We start from the raw sequence: 20250 nt of genomic DNA on the forward strand, positions 1-20250 counted from the left end.
AGAATGTACAAACCGGAGTATCCGGAGGAATGCAGATGATCACAGGGAGAATGTACAAACCGGAGCATCCGGAGGAATGCAGATGAACACAGGGAGAATGTACAAACCGGAGTATCCGGAGGAATGCAGATGGTCACAGGGAGAATGCACAAACCGGGGTATCCGGAGGAATGCAGATTGTCACAGGGAGAATGCAGAAACCGGAATATCTGGAGGAATGCAGATGATCACAGGGAGAATGTACAAACCGGAGTATCCGGAGGAATGCAGATGATCACAGGGAGAATGTACAAACCGGAGTATCCGGAGGAATGCAGATGATAACCGGGAGAATGTACAAACCGGAATATCCGGAGGAATGCAGATGATCACAGGGAGAATGTACAAACTGGAATATCTGGAGGAATGCCGATGATCACAGGGATAATGTACAAACCGGAGTATCCGGAAGAATGCAGACGATCACAGGGAGAATGCACAAACCGGGGTATCTGGAAGAATGCAGATGATCACAGGGAGAATGTACAAACCGGAGTATCCGGAGGAATGCAGATGATCACAGGGAGAATGTACAAACCGGAGTATCCGGAAGAATGCAGATGATCACAGGGAGCATGTACAAACCGGAGTATCCGGAGGAATGCAGATGATCACAGGGAGAATGTACAAACCGGGGTATCCGGAAGAATGCAGATGATCACAGGGAGAATGTACAAACCGGGGTATCCGGAGCAATGCAGATGATCACAGGGAGAATGTACAAACCGGAGTATCCGGAGGAATGCAGATGATCACAGGGAGAATGTACAAATCGGAGTATCCGGACGAATGCAGATGATCACAGGGAGAATGTACAAACCGGAGTATCCGGACGAATGCAGATGATCACAGGGAGAATGTACAAATCGGAGTATCCGGAGGAATGCAGATGATCACACGGAGAAATGTACAAACGGAGTATCCGGAGGAATGCAGATGATCACAGGAAGAATGTACAATCCGGAGAATCAGGAGGAATGCAGATGATCACAGGGAGAATGTACAAACCGGGGTATCCGGAAGAATGCAGATGATCACAGGGAGAATGTACAGATCGGGGTATCCGGAGGAATGCAGATGATCACAGGGAGAATGTACAAACCGGAGTATCCCGAGGAATGCAGATGATCACAGGGAGAATGTACAAATCGGAGTATCCGGACGAATGCAGATGATCACGGGGAGAAAGTAGAAACCGGAGTATCCGGAGGAATGCAGATGATCACAGGGAGAATGTACAAACTGGGGTATCCAGAAAAATGCAGATGATCACAGAGAGAATGTACAATCCGGAGAATCAGGAGGAATGCAGATGATCACAGGGAGAATGTACAAACCGGAGTCCCCGGAGGAATGCAGATGATCACAGGCAGAATGTACAATCCGGAGAATCCGGAGGAATGCAGATGATAACAGTGAGAAAGTACAAACCGGAGTATCCGGAGGAGTGCAGATGATCACAGGGAGAATGTACAATCCGGAGAATCCGGAGGAATGCAGATGAGCACAGGGAGAATGTACAAACCGGAATATCCGGAGGAATGCAGATGATCACAGGGAGAAAGTACAAACCGGAATATCCGGAGGAATGCAGATGATCACAGGGAGAATTACAAACCGGGGTATCCGGAAGAATGCAGATGATCACAGGGAGAATGTACAAACCGGGGTATCCGGAGGAATGCAGATGATCACAGGGAGAATGTACAAACCGGAGTATCCGGAGGAATGCCGATGATCACAGGGAGAATGCACAAACCGGAGTATCCGGAGGAATGCAGATGATCAGAGGGAGAATGTACAAACCGGGGTATCCGGAGGAATGAGGATGATCACAGGGAGAATGTACAAACCGGGGTATCCGGAGGAATGCAGATGATCACAGGGAGAATGTACAAACCGGAGTATCCGGAGGAATGCAGATGATCACAGGGAGAATGTACAAACCGGAGTATCCAGAGGAATGCAGATGATCACAGGGAGAATGTACAATCCGGAGAATCCGGAGGAATGCAGAAGATCACAGGGAGAATGTACAAAACGGAGTATCCGGAGGAATGCAGATGATCACAGGAAGAATGTACAATCCGGAGAATCCGGAGGAATGCAGATGATAACAGGGAGAATGCACAAACTGGAGTATCCAGAGTAATGCAGATTATCACAGGGAAAATGTACAATCCGGAGAATGCGGAGGAATGCAGATGATCACAGGGAGAATGTACAAACCGGAGTATCCGGAGGAATGCAGATGAACACAGGGAGAATGTACAAACCGGAGTATCCGGAGGAATGCAGATGATCACAGGGAGAATGTACAAACCGGAGTATCCGGAGGAATGCAGATGATCACAGGGAGAATGTACAAACCGGAGTATCCGGAGAAATGCAGATGATCACAGGGAGAAAGCACAAACCGGAATATCCGGAGGAATGCAGATGATCATAGGGAGAATGTACAAACTGGAATATCCGGAGAAATGAAGATGATCACAGGGAGAATGTACAAACCGGAATATCCGGAGGAATGCAGATGATCACAGGGAGAATGCACAAACCGGAGTATCCAGAGGAATGCAGATGATCACAGGAAGAATGTACAAACTGGGGTATCCAGAGAAATGCAGATGATCACAGGGAGAATGTACAATCCGGAGAATCCGGAGGAATGCAGAAGATCACAGGGAGAATGTACAAACCGGAGTATCCGGAGGAATGCAGATGATCACAGGAAGAATGTACAATCCGGAGAATCCGGAGGAATGCAGATGATAACAGGGAGAATGCACAAACCGGGGTATCTGGAGGAATGCAGATGATCACAGGGAGAATGCACAAACCGGAGTATCCAGAGGAATGCAGATGATCACAGTGAGAATGTACAAACCGGAGTATCCGGAGGAATGCAGATGATCACAGGGAGAATGTACAATCCGGAGAATCCGGAGGAATGCAGATGAGCACAGGGAGAATGTACAAACTGGGGTATCCGGAGGAGGGCAGATGATCACAGGGAGAATGCACAAACCGGAGTATCCTTAGGAATGCAGATGATCACAGGGAGAATGCACAAACCGGAGTATCCGGAGGAATGCAGATGATCACAGGGAGAATGCACAAACCGGAGTGTCCGGAGGAATGCAGATGATCACAGGGAGAATGCACAAGCCGGAGTATCCGGAGGAATGCAGATGATCACAGGGAGGATGCACAAACCGGAGTATCCGGAGGAATGCAGATGATCACAGGGAGATTGCACAAACCGGAGTATCCGGAGGAATGCAGATGATTACAGGGAGAATGTACAAACCGGGGTATCCGGAGGAATGCAGATTGTCACAGGGAGAATGTACAAACCGGGATATCTGGAGGAATGCAGATGGTCACAGGGAGAATGTACAAACCGGGGTATCTGCAGGAATGCAGATGGTCACAGGGAGAATGCACAAACCGGAATATCTGGAGGAATGCAGATGATCACAGGGAGAATGTACAAACCGGGGTATCCGGAGGAATGCAGATGATCACAGGGAGAATGTACAAACCGGAGCATCCGGAGGAATGCAGATGATCACAGGGAGAATGTACAAACCGGAGTATCCGGAGGAATACAGATGGTCACAGGGAGAATGCACAAACCGGGGTATCCGGAGGAATGCAGATGGTCTCAGGGAGAATGCAGAAACCGGAATATCCGGAGGAATGCAGATGATCACAGGGAGAATGTACAAACCGGAGTATCCGGAGGAATGCAGATGATAACAGGGAGAATGCACAAACCGGAGTATCCGGAGGAATGCAGATGATCACAGGGAGAATGTACAAACTGGATTATCCGGAGAAATGAAGATGATCACAGGGAGAATGAACAAACCGGAATATCCGGAGGAATGCAGATGATCACAGGGAGAATGTACAAACTGGGGTATCCGGAGGAGTGCAGATGATCACAGGGAGAATGCACAAACCGGAGTATCCGGAGGAATGCAGATGATCACAGGGAGAATGCACAAACCGGAGTATCCGGAGGAATGCAGATGATCACAGGGAGAATGCACAAACCGGAGTATCCGGAGGAATGCAGATGATCACAGGGAGAATGCACAAACCGGAGTATCCGGAGGAATGCAGATGATCACAGGGAGAATGTACAATCTGGGGTATCTGGAGGAATGCAGATGGTCACACGGAGAATGTACAAACCGGGGTATCTGGAGGAATGCAGATGGTCACAGGGAGAATGTACAAACCGGGGTATCTGCAGGAATGCAGATGGTCAGAGGGAGAATGCACAAACCGGAGTATCCGGAGGAATGCAGATGATCACAGGGAGGATGCACAAACCGGAGTATCCGGAGGAATGCAGATGATCACAGGGAGAATGTACAAACCGGGGAATCCGCAGGAATGCAGATGGTCACAGGGAGAATGTACAAACCGGAGTAATCGGAGGAATACAGATGATCACAGGGAGAATGTACAATCCGGAATATCCGGAGGAATGCAGATGATCACAGGGAGAATGCACAAACCGGAGTATCCGGAGGAATGCAGATGATTACAGGGAGAATGTACAAACCGGGGTATCCGGAGGAATGCAGATGATCACAGGGAGAATGTACAAACCGGGGTATCCGGAGGAATGCAGATGGTCACAGGGAGAATGTACAAACTGGGGTATCTGGAGGAATGCAGATGGTCACAGGGAGAATGTACAAACCGGGGTATCTGCAGGAATGCAGATGGTCACAGGGAGAATGCACAAACCGGAATATCCGGAGGAATGCAGATGATCACAGGGAGAATGTACAAACCGGAGTATCCGGAGGAATGCAGATGATCACAGGGAGAATGTACAAACCGGAGCATCCGGAGGAATGCAGATGATCACAGGGAGAATGTACAAACCGGAGTATCCAGAGGAATGCAGATGGTCACAGGGAGAATGCACAAACCGGGGTATCTGGAGGAATGCAGATTGTCACAGGGAGAATGCAGAAACCGGAATATCTGGAGGAATGCAGATGACCACAGGGAGAATGTACAAACCGGAGTATCCGGAGGAATGCAGATGATCACAGGGAGAATGTACAAACCGGAGTATCCGGAGGAATGCAGATGATCACAGGGCGAATGTACAAACCGGAGTATCCGGAGGAATGCAGATGATCACAGGGAGAATGTACAAACTGGAATATCTGGAGGAATGCTGATGATCACAGGGATAATGTACAAACCGGAGTATCCGGAAGAATGCAGACGATCACAGGGAGAATGCACAAACCGGGGTATCTGGAAGAATGCAGATGATCACAGGGAGAATGTACAAACCGGAGTATCCGGAGGAATGCAGATGATCACAGGGAGAATGTACAAACCGGAGTATCTGGAAGAATGCAGATGATCACAGGGAGCATGTACAAACCGGAGTATCCGGAGGAATGCAGATGATCAAAGGGAGAATGTACAAACCGGGGTATCCGGAAGAATGCAGATGATCACAGGGAGAATGTACAAACCGGGGTATCCGGAGCAATGCAGATGATCACAGGGAGAATGTACAAACCGGAGTATCCGGAGGAATGCAGATGATCACAGGGAGAATGTACAAATCGGAGTATCCGGACGAATGCAGATGATCACAGGGAGAATGTACAAACCGGAGTATCCGGACGAATGCAGATGATCACAGGGAGAATGTACAAATCGGAGTATCCGGAGGAATGCAGATGATCACACGGAGAAATGTACAAACTGGGGTATCCGGAGGAATGCAGATGATCACAGGAAGAATGTACAATCCGGAGAATCAGGAGGAATGCAGATGATCACAGGGAGAATGTACAAACCGGGGTATCCGGAAGAATGCAGATGATCACAGGGAGAATGTACAGACCGGGGTATCCGGAGGAATGCAGATGAACACAGGGAGAATGTACAAACCGGAGTATCCCGAGGAATGCAGATGATCACAGGGAGAATGTACAAATCGGAGTATCCGGACGAATGCAGATGATCACGGGGAGAATGTAGAAACCGGAGTTTCCGGAGGAATGCAGATGATCACAGGGAGAATGTACAAACTGGGGTATCCAGAAAAATGCAGATGATCACAGGGAGAATGTACAATCCGGAGAATCAGGAGGAATGCAGATGATCACAGGGAGAATGTACAAACCGGAGTATCCGGAGGAATGCAGATGATCACAGGCAGAATGTACAATCCGGAGAATCCGGAGGAATGCAGATGATAACAGTGAGAAAGTACAAACCGGAGTATCCGGAGGAGTGCAGATGATCACAGGGAGAATGTACAATCCGGAGAATCCGGAGGAATGCAGATGAGCACAGGGAGAATGTACAAACCGGAATATCCGGAGGAATGCAGATGATCACAGGGAGAAAGTACAAACCAGAATATCCGGAGGAATGCAGATGATCACAGGGAGAATTACAAACCGGGGTATCCGGAAGAATGCAGATGATCACAGGGAGAATGTACAAACCGGAGTATCCGGAGGAATGCAGATGATCACAGGGAGAATGCACAAACCGGAGTATCCGGAGGAATGCCGATGATCACAGGGAGAATGCACAAACCGGAGTATCCGGAGGAATGCAGATGATCAGAGGGAGAATGTACAAACCGGGGTATCCGGAGGAATGAGGATGATCACAGGGAGAATGTACAAACCGGGGTATCCGGAGGAATGCAGATGATCACAGGGAGAATGTACAAACCGGAGTATCCGGAAGAATGCAGATGATCACAGGGAGAATGTACAAACCGGAGTATCCAGAGTAATGCAGATGATCACAGGGAGAATGTACAATCCGGAATATCCGGAGAAATGCAGATGATCACTGGGAGAATGTACAAACCGGAGTATCCGGAGGAATGCAGATGATCACAGGGAGAATGTACAAACCGGAGTATCCGGACGAATGCAGATGAACACAGGGAGAATGTACAAACCGGAGTATCCGGAGGAATGCAGATGATCACAGGGAGAATGTACAAACCGGAGTATCCGGAGGAATGCAGATGATCACAGGGAGAATGTACAAACCGGAGTATCCGGAGGAATGCAGATGATCACAGAGACAATGTACAATCCGGAGAATCCGGAGGAATGCACATGAGCACAGGGAGAATGTACAAATCGGAATATCCGGAGGAATGCAGATGATCACAGGGAGAATGTACAAACCGGAATATCCGGAAGAATGCAGATGATCACAGGGAGAATGTACAAACTGGGGTATCCGGAGGAATGCAGATGATCACAGGGAGAATGTACAAACCGGGGTATCCGGAGGAATGCAGATAATCACAGGGAGAATGTACAAACCGGGGTATCCGGAGGAATGCAGATGGTCACAGGGAGAATGTACAAACCGGAGTATCTGGAGGAATGCAGATGGTCACAGGGAGAATGTACAAACCGGGGTATCTGCAGGAATGCAGATGGTCACAGGGAGAATGTACAAACCGGAATATCCGGAGGAATGCAGATGGTCACAGGGTAGAATGTACAAACCGGAGTATCAGGAGGAATGCAGATGATTACACGGAGAATGTACAAACTGGGTTATCCGGAGGAATGCAGATGATCACAGGGAGAATGTACAAACCGGGGTTTCCGGAGGAAAGCAGATCGACACAGGGAGAATGCACAAACCGGAGTATCAGGAGGAATGCAGATGATTATAGTGAGAAGGTACAAACCGGGGTATCCGGAGTAATGCAGATGATCACAGGGAGAATGTACAAACCGGAGTATCCGGAGGAATGCAGATGATCACAGGGAGAATGTACAAACCGGAGTATCTGGAGAAATGCAGATTATCACAGGGAGAATGTACAAACCGGAGTATCCGGAGGAATGCAGATGATCACAGGGAGAATGTACAAACCGGGGTATCCGGAGGAATGCAAATGATCACAGGGAGAATGTACAAACCGGAATATCGGGAGGAATGCAGATGATCACAGTGAGAATGTACAAACCGGAGTATCCGGAGGAATGCAGATGATCACAGAGACAATGTACAATCCGGAGAATCCGGAGGAATGCACATGAGCACAGGGAGAATGTACAAACCGGAATATCCGGAGGAATGCAGATGATCACAGGGAGAATGTACAAACCGGAATATCCGGAAGAATGCAGATGATCACAGGGAGAATGTACATACTGGGGTAGCCGGAGGAATGCAGATGATCACAGGGAGAATGTACAAACCGGAGTATCCGGAGGACTGCCGATGATCACCGGGAGAATGTACAAACCGGGGTATCCGGAGGAATGCAGATGATCACAGGGAGAATGTACAAACTGGGGTATCCGGAGGAATGCAGATGATCACAGGGAGAATGTACAAACCGGGGTATCCGGAGGAATGCAGATGATCACAGGGAGAATGTACAAACCGGAGTATCCGGAGGAATGCAGATGATCACAGGGAGAATGTACAAACTGGGGTATCCGGAGGAATGCAGATGGTCACAGGGAGAATGTACAAACTGGGGTATCCGGAGGAATGCAGATGATCACAGGGAGAATGTACAAATCGGAGTATCCGGACGAATGCAGATGATCACAGGGATAATGTACAAACCGGAGTATCCGGAGGAATGCAGATGATCACAGGGAGAATGTACAAACCGGAGTATCTGGAGGAATGCAGATGATCACAGGGAGAATGTACAAACCGGAGTATCCGGAAGAATGCAGATGGTCACAGGGAGAATGTACAAACCGGGGTATCTGCAGGAATGCAGATGGTCACAGGGAGAATGTAGAAACCGGAATATCCGGAGGAATGCAGATGGTCACAGGGTAGAATGCACAAACCGGAGTATCAGGAGGAATGCAGATGATTACAGGGAGAATGTACAAACCGGGGTATCTGGAGGAATGCAGATGATCACAGTGAGAATGTACAAACCGGGTTATCCGGAGGAATGCAGATGATCACAGGGAGAATGTACAAACCGGGGTATCCGGAGGAATGCAGATCGTCACAGGGAGAATGCACAAACCGGAGTATCAGGAGGAATGCCGATGATCACAGGGAGAATGTACAAACCGGAGTATCCGGAGAAATGCAGATGATCACAGGGAGAATGTACAAACCGGAGTATCTGGAGGAATGCAGATGATCACAGGGAGAATGTACAAACCGGAATATCCGGAGGAATGCAGATGATCACAGGGAGAATGTATAAACCGGAGTATCCGGAGGAATGCAGATGATCACAGGGAGAATGTACAAACTGGGGTATCCGGAGGAATGCAGATGATCACAGGGAGAATGTACAAACTGGGGTATCCGGAGGAATGCAGATGATCACAGGGAGAATGTACAAACCGGGGTATCCGGAGGAATGCAGTTGATCACAGGGAGAATGTACAAACCGGAGTATCCGGAGGAATGCAGATGATCACAGGGAGAATGTACAAACTGGGGTATCCGGAGGAATGCAGATGGTCACAGGGAGAATGTACAAACTGGGGTATCTGGAGGAATGCAGATGATCACAGGGAGAATGTACAAATCGGAGTATCCGGACGAATGCAGATGATCACAGGGATAATGTACAAACCGGAGTATCCGGAGGAATGCAGATGATCACAGGGAGAATGTACAAACCGGAGTATCTGGAGGAATGCAGATGGTCACAGGGAGAATGTACAAACCGGGGTATCTGCAGGAATGCAGATGGTCACAGGGAGAATGTAGAAACCGGAATATCCGGAGGAATGCAGATGGTCACAGGGTAGAATGCACAAACCGGAGTATCAGGAGGAATGCAGATGATTACAGGGAGAATGTACAAACCGGGGTATCTGGAGGAATGCAGATGATCACAGTGAGAATGTACAAACCGGGTTATCCGGAGGAATGCAGATGATCACAGGGAGAATGTACAAACCGGGGTATCCGGAGGAATGCAGATCGTCACAGGGAGAATGCACAAACCGGAGTATCAGGAGGAATGCCGATGATCACAGGGAGAATGTACAAACCGGAGTATCCGGAGAAATGCAGATGATCACAGGGAGAATGTACAAACCGGAGTATCTGGAGGAATGCAGATGATCACAGGGAGAATGTACAAACCTGAATATCCGGAGGAATGCAGATGATCACAGGGAGAATGTATAAACCGGAGTATCCGGAGGAATGCCGATGATCACAGGGAGAATGTACAAACCGGAGTAGCCGGAGGAATGCAGATGATTACAGGGAGAATGTACAAACCGGAGTATCCGGAGGAATGCAGATGATCACAGGGACAATGTACAAACCAGGGTATCTGGAGGAATGCAGATGATCACAGGGAGAATGTACAAACCGGAATATCCAGAGGAATGCAGATGATCACAGGGAGAATGTACAAACCGGGGTATCTGGAGGAATGCAGATGATCACAGGGAGAATGTACAAACCAGGGTATCTGGAGGAATGCAGATGATCACAGGGAGAATGTACAAACTGGGGTATCCGGAGAAATGCAGATGATCACAGGGAGAATGTACAATACCGGAATATCCAGAGGAATGCAGATGATCACAGGGAGAATGTACAATCCGGAGTATCAGGAGGATTGCAGATGATCACAGGGAGAAAGCACAAACCGGAGTATCCGGAGGAATGCAGATGATCACAGGGAGAATGTACAAACCGGAGTATCCGGAGGAATGCAGATGATCACAGGGAGAATGTACAAACCAGGGTATCTGGAGGAATGCAGATGATCACAGGGAGAATGTACAAACCGGAGTATCCGGAGGAATGCAGATGATCACAGGGAGAATGTACAAACCGGGGTATCTGGAGGAATGCAGATGGTCACAGGGAGAATGTACAAACCGGAGTATCCGGAGGAATGCAGATGATCACAGGGAGAATGTACAAACCGGAGTATCCGGAGAAATGCAGATGATCACAGGGAGAATGCACAATCCGGAATATCCGGAGGAATGCAGATGATCACAGGGAGAATGTACAATCCGGAGAATCCGGAGGAATGCAGAAGATCACAGGGAGAATGTACAAAACGGAGTATCCGGAGGAATGCAGGTGATCACAGGGAGAATGTACAATCCGGAGAATCCGGAGGAATGCAGATGATCACAGGGAGAATGTACAAACCGGGGTATCCGGAGCAATGCAGATGATCACAGGGAGAATGTACAAACCGGAGTATCCGGAGGAATGCAGATGATCACAGGGAGAATGTACAAATCGGAGTATCCGGACGAATGCAGATGATCACAGGGAGAATGTACAAACCGGAGTATCCGGACGAATGCAGATGATCACAGGGAGAATGTACAAATCGGAGTATCCGGAGGAATGCAGATGATCACACGGAGAAATGTACAAACTGGGGTATCCGGAGGAATGCAGATGATCACAGGAAGAATGTACAATCCGGAGAATCAGGAGGAATGCAGATGATCACAGGGAGAATGTACAAACCGGGGTATCCGGAAGAATGCAGATGATCACAGGGAGAATGTACAGACCGGGGTATCCGGAGGAATGCAGATGAACACAGGGAGAATGTACAAACCGGAGTATCCCGAGGAATGCAGATCATCACAGGGAGAATGTACAAATCGGAGTATCCGGACGAATGCAGATGATCACGGGGAGAATGTAGAAACCGGAGTTTCCGGAGGAATGCAGATGATCACAGGGAGAATGTACAAACTGGGGTATCCAGAAAAATGCAGATGATCACAGGGAGAATGTACAATCCGGAGAATCAGGAGGAATGCAGATGATCACAGGGAGAATGTACAAACCGGAGTATCCGGAGGAATGCAGATGATCACAGGCAGAATGTACAATCCGGAGAATCCGGAGGAATGCAGATGATAACAGTGAGAAAGTACAAACCGGAGTATCCGGAGGAGTGCAGATGATCACAGGGAGAATGTACAATCCGGAGAATCCGGAGGAATGCAGATGAGCACAGGGAGAATGTACAAACCGGAATATCCGGAGGAATGCAGATGATCACAGGGAGAATGTACAAACCGGAGTATCCGGACGAATGCAGATGAACACAGGGAGAATGTACAAACCGGAGTATCCGGAGGAATGCAGATGATCACAGGGAGAATGTACAAACCGGAGTATCCGGAGGAATGCAGATGATCACAGGGAGAATGTACAAACCGGAGTATCCGGAGAAATGCAGATGATCACAGGGAGAATGCACAATCCGGAATATCCGGAGGAATGCAGATGATCACAGGGAGAATGTACAATCCGGATAATCCGGAGGAATGCAGAAGATCACAGGGAGAATGTACAAAACGGAGTATCCGGAGGAATGCAGATGATCACAGGAAGAATGTACAATCCGGAGAATCCGGAGGAATGCAGATGATAACAGGGAGAATGCACAAACTGGAGTATCCAGAGTAATGCAGATTATCACAGGGAAAATGTACAATCCGGTGAATGCGGAGGAATGCAGATGATCACAGGGAGAATGTACAAACCGGAGTATCCGGAGGAATGCAGATGAACACAGGGAGAATGTACAAACCGGAGTATCCGGAGGAATGCAGATGATCACAGGGAGAATGTACAAACCGGAGTATCCGGAGGAATGCAGATGATCACAGGGAGAATGTACAAACCGGAGTATCCGGAGAAATGCAGATGATCACAGGGAGAAAGCACAAACCGGAATATCCGGAGGAATGCAGATGATCATAGGGAGAATGTACAAACTGGAATATCCGGAGAAATGAAGATGATCACAGGGAGAATGTACAAACCGGAATATCCGGAGGAATGCAGATGATCACAGGGAGAATGCACAAACCGGAGTATCAAGAGGAATGCAGATGATCACAGGAAGAATGTACAAACTGGGGTATCCAGAGAAATGCAGATGATCACAGGGAGAATGTACAATCCGGAGAATCCGGAGGAATGCAGAAGATCACAGGGAGAATGTACAAACCGGAGTATCCGGAGGAATGCAGATGATCACAGGAAGAATGTACAATCCGGAGAATCCGGAGGAATGCAGATGATAACAGGGAGAATGCACAAACAGGGGTATCTGGAGGAATGCAGATGATCACAGGGAGAATGCACAAACCGGAGTATCCAGAGGAATGCAGATGATCACAGTGAGAATGTACAAACCGGAGTATCCGGAGGAATGCAGATGATCACAGGGAGAATGTACAATCCGGAGAATCCGGAGGAATGCAGATGAGCACAGGGAGAATGTACAAACTGGGGTATCCGGAGGAGTGCAGATGATCACAGGGAGAATGCACAAACCGGAGTATCCGGAGGAATGCAGATGATCACAGGGAGAATGCACAAACCGGAGTATCCGGAGGAATGCAGATGATCACAGGGAGAATGCACAAACCGGAGTGTCCGGAGGAATGCAGATGATCACAGGGAGAATGCACAAGCCGGAGTATCCGGAGGAATGCAGATGATCACAGGGAGGATGCACAAACCGGAGTATCCGGAGGAATGCAGATGATCACAGGGAGATTGCACAAACCGGAGTATCCGGAGGAATGCAGATGATTACAGGGAGAATGTACAAACCGGGGTATCCGGAGGAATGCAGATTGTCACAGGGAGAATGTACAAACCGGGATATCTGGAGGAATGCAGATGGTCACAGGGAGAATGTACAAACCGGGGTATCTGCAGGAATGCAGATGGTCATAGGGAGAATGCACAAACCGGAATATCTGGAGGAATGCAGATGATCACAGGGAGAATGTACAAACCGTGGTATCCGGAGGAATGCAGATGATCACAGGGAGAATGTACAAACCGGAGCATCCGGAGGAATGCAGATGATCACAGGGAGAATGTACAAACCGGAGTATCCGGAGGAATACAGATGGTCACAGGGAGAATGCACAAACCGGGGTATCCGGAGGAATGCAGATGGTCTCAGGGAGAATGCAGAAACCGGAATATCCGGAGGAATGCAGATGATCACAGGGAGAATGTACAAACCGGAGTATCCGGAGGAATGCAGATGATCACAGGGAGAATGTACAAACCGGAGTATCCGGAGGAATGCAGATGATCACAGGGAGAATGCACAAACCGGAGTATCCGGAGGAATGCAGATGATAACCGGGAGAATGTACAAACCGGAGTATCCGGAAGAATGCAGATGATCACAGGGAGCATGTACAAACCGGGCTATCCGGAGGAATGCAGATGATCACAGGGAGAATGTACAAACCGGAGTATCCGGAGGAATGCAGATGATCACAGGGAGAATGTACAAACCGGAGTTTCCAGAGGAATGCAGATGATCACATGGAGAATGTAGAAATTGGAGTATCCGGACGAATGCAGATGATCACAGGGAGAATGTACAAACCGGAGTATCCGGAGGAATGCAGATGATCACAGGGAGAATGTACAAACCGGAGTATCCGGAGGAATGCAGATGATCACAGGGAGAATGTACAAACCGGAGTATCCGGAGGAATGCAGATGATCACAGGGAGAATGTACAAACCGGAATATCCGGAGGAATGCAGATGATCACAGGGAGAATGTACAAACCGGAGTATCCGGAGGAATGCAGATGATCACAGGGAGAATGTACAAACCGGGATATCCGGAGGAATGCAAATGATCACAGGGAGAATGTACAAACCGGAATATCCGGAGGAATGCAGATGATCACAGGGAGAATGTACAAACCGGAGTATCAGGAGGACTGCAGATGATTACAGTGAGAATGTACAAACCGGGGTATCCGGAGGAATGCAGATGATCACATGAGAATGTACAAACCGGAATATCCGGAGGAATGCAGATGGTCACAGGGTAGAATGTACAAAGCGGGGTATGCGGAGGAATGCAGATGATCACAGGGAGAATGTACAATCCGGAGAATCCGGAGGAATGCAGATGATCACAGGGAGAATGTACAAACCGGAGTATCCGGAGGAATGCAGATGATCACAGGGAGAATGTACAAACCGGAGTATCTGGAGGAATGCAGATGGTCACAGGGAGAATGTACAAACCGGGGTATCTGCAGGAATGCAGATGGTCACAGGGAGAATGTAGAAACCGGAATATCCGGAGGAATGCAGATGGTCACAGGGTAGAATGCACAAACCGGAGTATCAGGAGGAATGCAGATGATTACAGGGAGAATGTACAAACCGGGGTATCTGGAGGAATGCAGATGATCACAGTGAGAATGTACAAACCGGGTTATCCGGAGGAATGCAGATGATCACAGGGAGAATGTACAAACCGGGGTATCCGGAGGAATGCAGATCGTCACAGGGAGAATGCACAAACCGGAGTATCAGGAGGAATGCCGATGATCACAGGGAGAATGTACAAACCGGAGTATCCGGAGAAATGCAGATGATCACAGGGAGAATGTACAAACCGGAGTATCTGGAGGAATGCAGATGATCACAGGGAGAATGTACAAACCGGAGTATCTGGAGGAATGCAGATGATCACAGGGAGAATGTACAAACCTGAATATCCGGAGGAATGCAGATGATCACAGGGAGAATGTATAAACCGGAGTATCCGGAGGAATGCCGATGATCACAGGGAGAATGTACAAACCGGAGTAGCCGGAGGAATGCAGATGATTACAGGGAGAATGTACAAACCGGAGTATCCGGAGGAATGCAGATGATCACAGGGACAATGTACAAACCAGGGTATCTGGAGGAATGCAGATGATCACAGGGAGAATGTACAAACCGGAATATCCAGAGGAATGCAGATGATCACAGGGAGAATGTACAAACCGGGGTATCTGGAGGAATGCAGATGATCACAGGGAGAATGTACAAACCAGGGTATCTGGAGGAATGCAGATGATCACAGGGAGAATGTACAAACTGGGGTATCCGGAGAAATGCAGATGATCACAGGGAGAATGTACAATACCGGAATATCCAGAGGAATGCAGATGATCACAGGGAGAATGTACAATCCGGAGTATCAGGAGGATTGCAGATGATCACAGGGAGAAAGTACAAACCGGAGTATCCGGAGGAATGCAGATGATCACAGGGAGAATGTACAAACCAGGGTATCTGGAGGAATGCAGATGATCACAGGGAGAATGTACAAACCGGAGTATCCGGAGGAATGCAGATGATCACAGGGAGAATGTACAAACCGGGGTATCTGGAGGAATGCAGATGGTCACAGGGAGAATGTACAAACCGGAGTATCCGGAGGAATGCAGATGATCACAGGGAGAATGTACAAACCGGAGTATCCGGAGAAATGCAGATGATCACAGGGAGAATGCACAATCCGGAATATCCGGAGGAATGCAGATGATCACAGGGAGAATGTACAATCCGGAGAATCCGGAGGAATGCAGAAGATCACAGGGAGAATGTACAAAACGGAGTATCCGGAGGAATGCAGGTGATCACAGGGAGAATGTACAATCCGGAGAATCCGGAGGAATGCAGATGATCACAGGGAGAATGTACAAACCGGGGTATCCGGAGCAATGCAGATGATCACAGGGAGAATGTACAAACCGGAGTATCCGGAGGAATGCAGATGATCACAGGGAGAATGTACAAATCGGAGTATCCGGACGAATGCAGATGATCACAGGGAGAATGTACAAACCGGAGTATCCGGACGAATGCAGATGATCACAGGGAGAATGTACAAATCGGAGTATCCGGAGGAATGCAGATGATCACACGGAGAAATGTACAAACTGGGGTATCCGGAGGAATGCAGATGATCACAGGAAGAATGTACAATCCGGAGAATCAGGAGGAATGCAGATGATCACAGGGAGAATGTACAAACCGGGGTATCCGGAAGAATGCAGATGATCACAGGGAGAATGTACAGACCGGGGTATCCGGAGGAATGCAGATGAACACAGGGAGAATGTACAAACCGGAGTATCCCGAGGAATGCAGAGCATCACAGGGAGAATGTACAAATCGGAGTATCCGGACGAATGCAGATGATCACGGGGAGAATGTAGAAACCGGAGTTTCCGGAGGAATGCAGATGATCACAGGGAGAATGTACAAACTGGGGTATCCAGAAAAATGCAGATGATCACAGGGAGAATGTACAATCCGGAGAATCAGGAGGAATGCAGATGATCACAGGGAGAATGTACAAACCGGAGTATCCGGAGGAATGCAGATGATCACAGGCAGAATGTACAATCCGGAGAATCCGGAGGAATGCAGATGATAACAGTGAGAAAGTACAAACCGGAGTATCCGGAGGAGTGCAGATGATCACAGGGAGAATGTACAATCCGGAGAATCCGGAGGAATGCAGATGAGCACAGGGAGAATGTACAAACCGGAATATCCGGAGGAATGCAGATGATCACAGGGAGAATGTACAAACCGGAGTATCCGGACGAATGCAGATGAACACAGGGAGAATGTACAAACCGGAGTATCCGGAGGAATGCAGATGATCACAGGGAGAATGTACAAACCGGAGTATCCGGAGGAATGCAGATGATCACAGGGAGAATGTACAAACCGGAGTATCCGGAGAAATGCAGATGATCACAGGGAGAATGCACAATCCGGAATATCCGGAGGAATGCAGATGATCACAGGGAGAATGTACAATCCGGATAATCCGGAGGAATGCAGAAGATCACAGGGAGAATGTACAAAACGGAGTATCCGGAGGAATGCAGATGATCACAGGAAGAATGTACAATCCGGAGAATCCGGAGGAATGCAGATGATAACAGGGAGAATGCACAAACTGGAGTATCCAGAGTAATGCAGATTATCACAGGGAAAATGTACAATCCGGTGAATGCGGAGGAATGCAGATGATCACAGGGAGAATGTACAAACCGGAGTATCCGGAGGAATGCAGATGAACACAGGGAGAATGTACAAACCGGAGTATCCGGAGGAATGCAGATGATCACAGGGAGAATGTACAAACCGGAGTATCCGGAGGAATGCAGATGATCACAGGGAGAATGTACAAACCGGAGTATCCGGAGAAATGCAGATGATCACAGGGAGAAAGCACAAACCGGAATATCCGGAGGAATGCAGATGATCATAGGGAGAATGTACAAACTGGAATATCCGGAGAAATGAAGATGATCACAGGGAGAATGTACAAACCGGAATATCCGGAGGAATGCAGATGATCACAGGGAGAATGCACAAACCGGAGTATCCAGAGGAATGCAGATGATCACAGGAAGAATGTACAAACTGGGGTATCCAGAGAAATGCAGATGATCACAGGGAGAATGTACAATCCGGAGAATCCGGAGGAATGCAGAAGATCACAGGGAGAATGTACAAACCGGAGTATCCGGAGGAATGCAGATGATCACAGGAAGAATGTACAATCCGGAGAATCCGGAGGAATGCAGATGATAACAGGGAGAATGCACAAACCGGGGTATCTGGAGGAATGCAGATGATCACAGGGAGAATGCACAAACCGGAGTATCCAGAGGAATGCAGATGATCACAGTGAGAATGTACAAACCGGAGTATCCGGAGGAATGCAGATGATCACAGGGAGAATGTACAATCCGGAGAATCCGGAGGAATGCAGATGAGCACAGGGAGAATGTACAAACTGGGGTATCCGGAGGAGTGCAGATGATCACAGGGAGAATGCACAAACCGGAGTATCCGGAGGAATGCAGATGATCACAGGGAGAATGCACAAACCGGAGTATCCGGAGGAATGCAGATGATCACAGGGAGAATGCACAAACCGGAGTGTCCGGAGGAATGCAGATGATCACAGGGAGAATGCACAAGCCGGAGTATCCGGAGGAATGCAGATGATCACAGGGAGGATGCACAAACCGGAGTATCCGGAGGAATGCAGATGATCACAGGGAGATTGCACAAACCGGAGTATCCGGAGGAATGCAGATGATTACAGGGAGAATGTACAAACCGGGGTATCCGGAGGAATGCAGATTGTCACAGGGAGAATGTACAAACCGGGATATCTGGAGGAATGCAGATGGTCACAGGGAGAATGTACAAACCGGGGTATCTGCAGGAATGCAGATGGTCATAGGGAGAATGCACAAACCGGAATATCTGGAGGAATGCAGATGATCACAGGGAGAATGTACAAACCGTGGTATCCGGAGGAATGCAGATGATCACAGGGAGAATGTACAAACCGGAGCATCCGGAGGAATGCAGATGATCACAGGGAGAATGTACAAACCGGAGTATCCGGAGGAATACAGATGGTCACAGGGAGAATGCACAAACCGGGGTATCCGGAGGAATGCAGATGGTCTCAGGGAGAATGCAGAAACCGGAATATCCGGAGGAATGCAGATGATCACAGGGAGAATGTACAAACCGGAGTATCCGGAGGAATGCAGATGATCACAGGGAGAATGTACAAACCGGAGTATCCGGAGGAATGCAGATGATCACAGGGAGAATGCACAAACCGGAGTATCCGGAGGAATGCAGATGATAACCGGGAGAATGTAGAAACCGGAGTATCCGGAGAAATGCAGATGATCACAGGGAGAATGTACAAACTGGGTTATGTGGAGGAATGCAGACGATCACAGGGAGAATGCACAAACCGGGGTATCTGGAAGAATGCAGATGATCACAGGGAGATTGTACAAACCGGAGTATCCGGAGGAATGCAGATGATCACAGGGAGAATGTACAAACCGGAGTATCCGGAAGAATGCAGATGATCACAGGGAGCATGTACAAACCGGGCTATCCGGAGGAATGCAGATGATCACAGGGAGAATGTACAAACCGGAGTATCCGGAGGAATGCAGATGATCACAGGGAGAATGTACAAACCGGAGTTTCCAGAGGAATGCAGATGATCACATGGAGAATGTAGAAATTGGAGTATCCGGACGAATGCAGATGATCACAGGGAGAATGTACAAACCGGAGTATCCGGAGGAATGCAGATGATCACAGGGAGAATGTACAAACCGGAGTATCCGGAGGAATGCAGATGATCACAGGGAGAATGTACAAACCGGAGTATCCGGAGGAATGCAGATGATCACAGGGAGAATGTACAAACCGGAATATCCGGAGGAATGCAGATGATCACAGGGAGAATGTACAAACCGGAGTATCCGGAGGAATGCAGATGATCACAGGGAGAATGTACAAACCGGGATATCCGGAGGAATGC

General features: G+C 48.5%; 1 protein-coding gene across 1 annotated transcript in view; it reads right to left on the reverse strand.

The window, feature by feature from the left end:
- LOC132383377 (adhesion G protein-coupled receptor B2-like) overlaps positions 1 to 20250 on the reverse strand; it is a 1046509-nt gene that overhangs the window by 196791 nt on the left and 829468 nt on the right. The window lies entirely within an intron of this gene.

The sequence above is a fragment of the Hypanus sabinus genome, chromosome 30, assembly GCF_030144855.1.
Source record: "Hypanus sabinus isolate sHypSab1 chromosome 30, sHypSab1.hap1, whole genome shotgun sequence".
Taxonomy (NCBI): domain Eukaryota; kingdom Metazoa; phylum Chordata; class Chondrichthyes; order Myliobatiformes; family Dasyatidae; genus Hypanus; species Hypanus sabinus.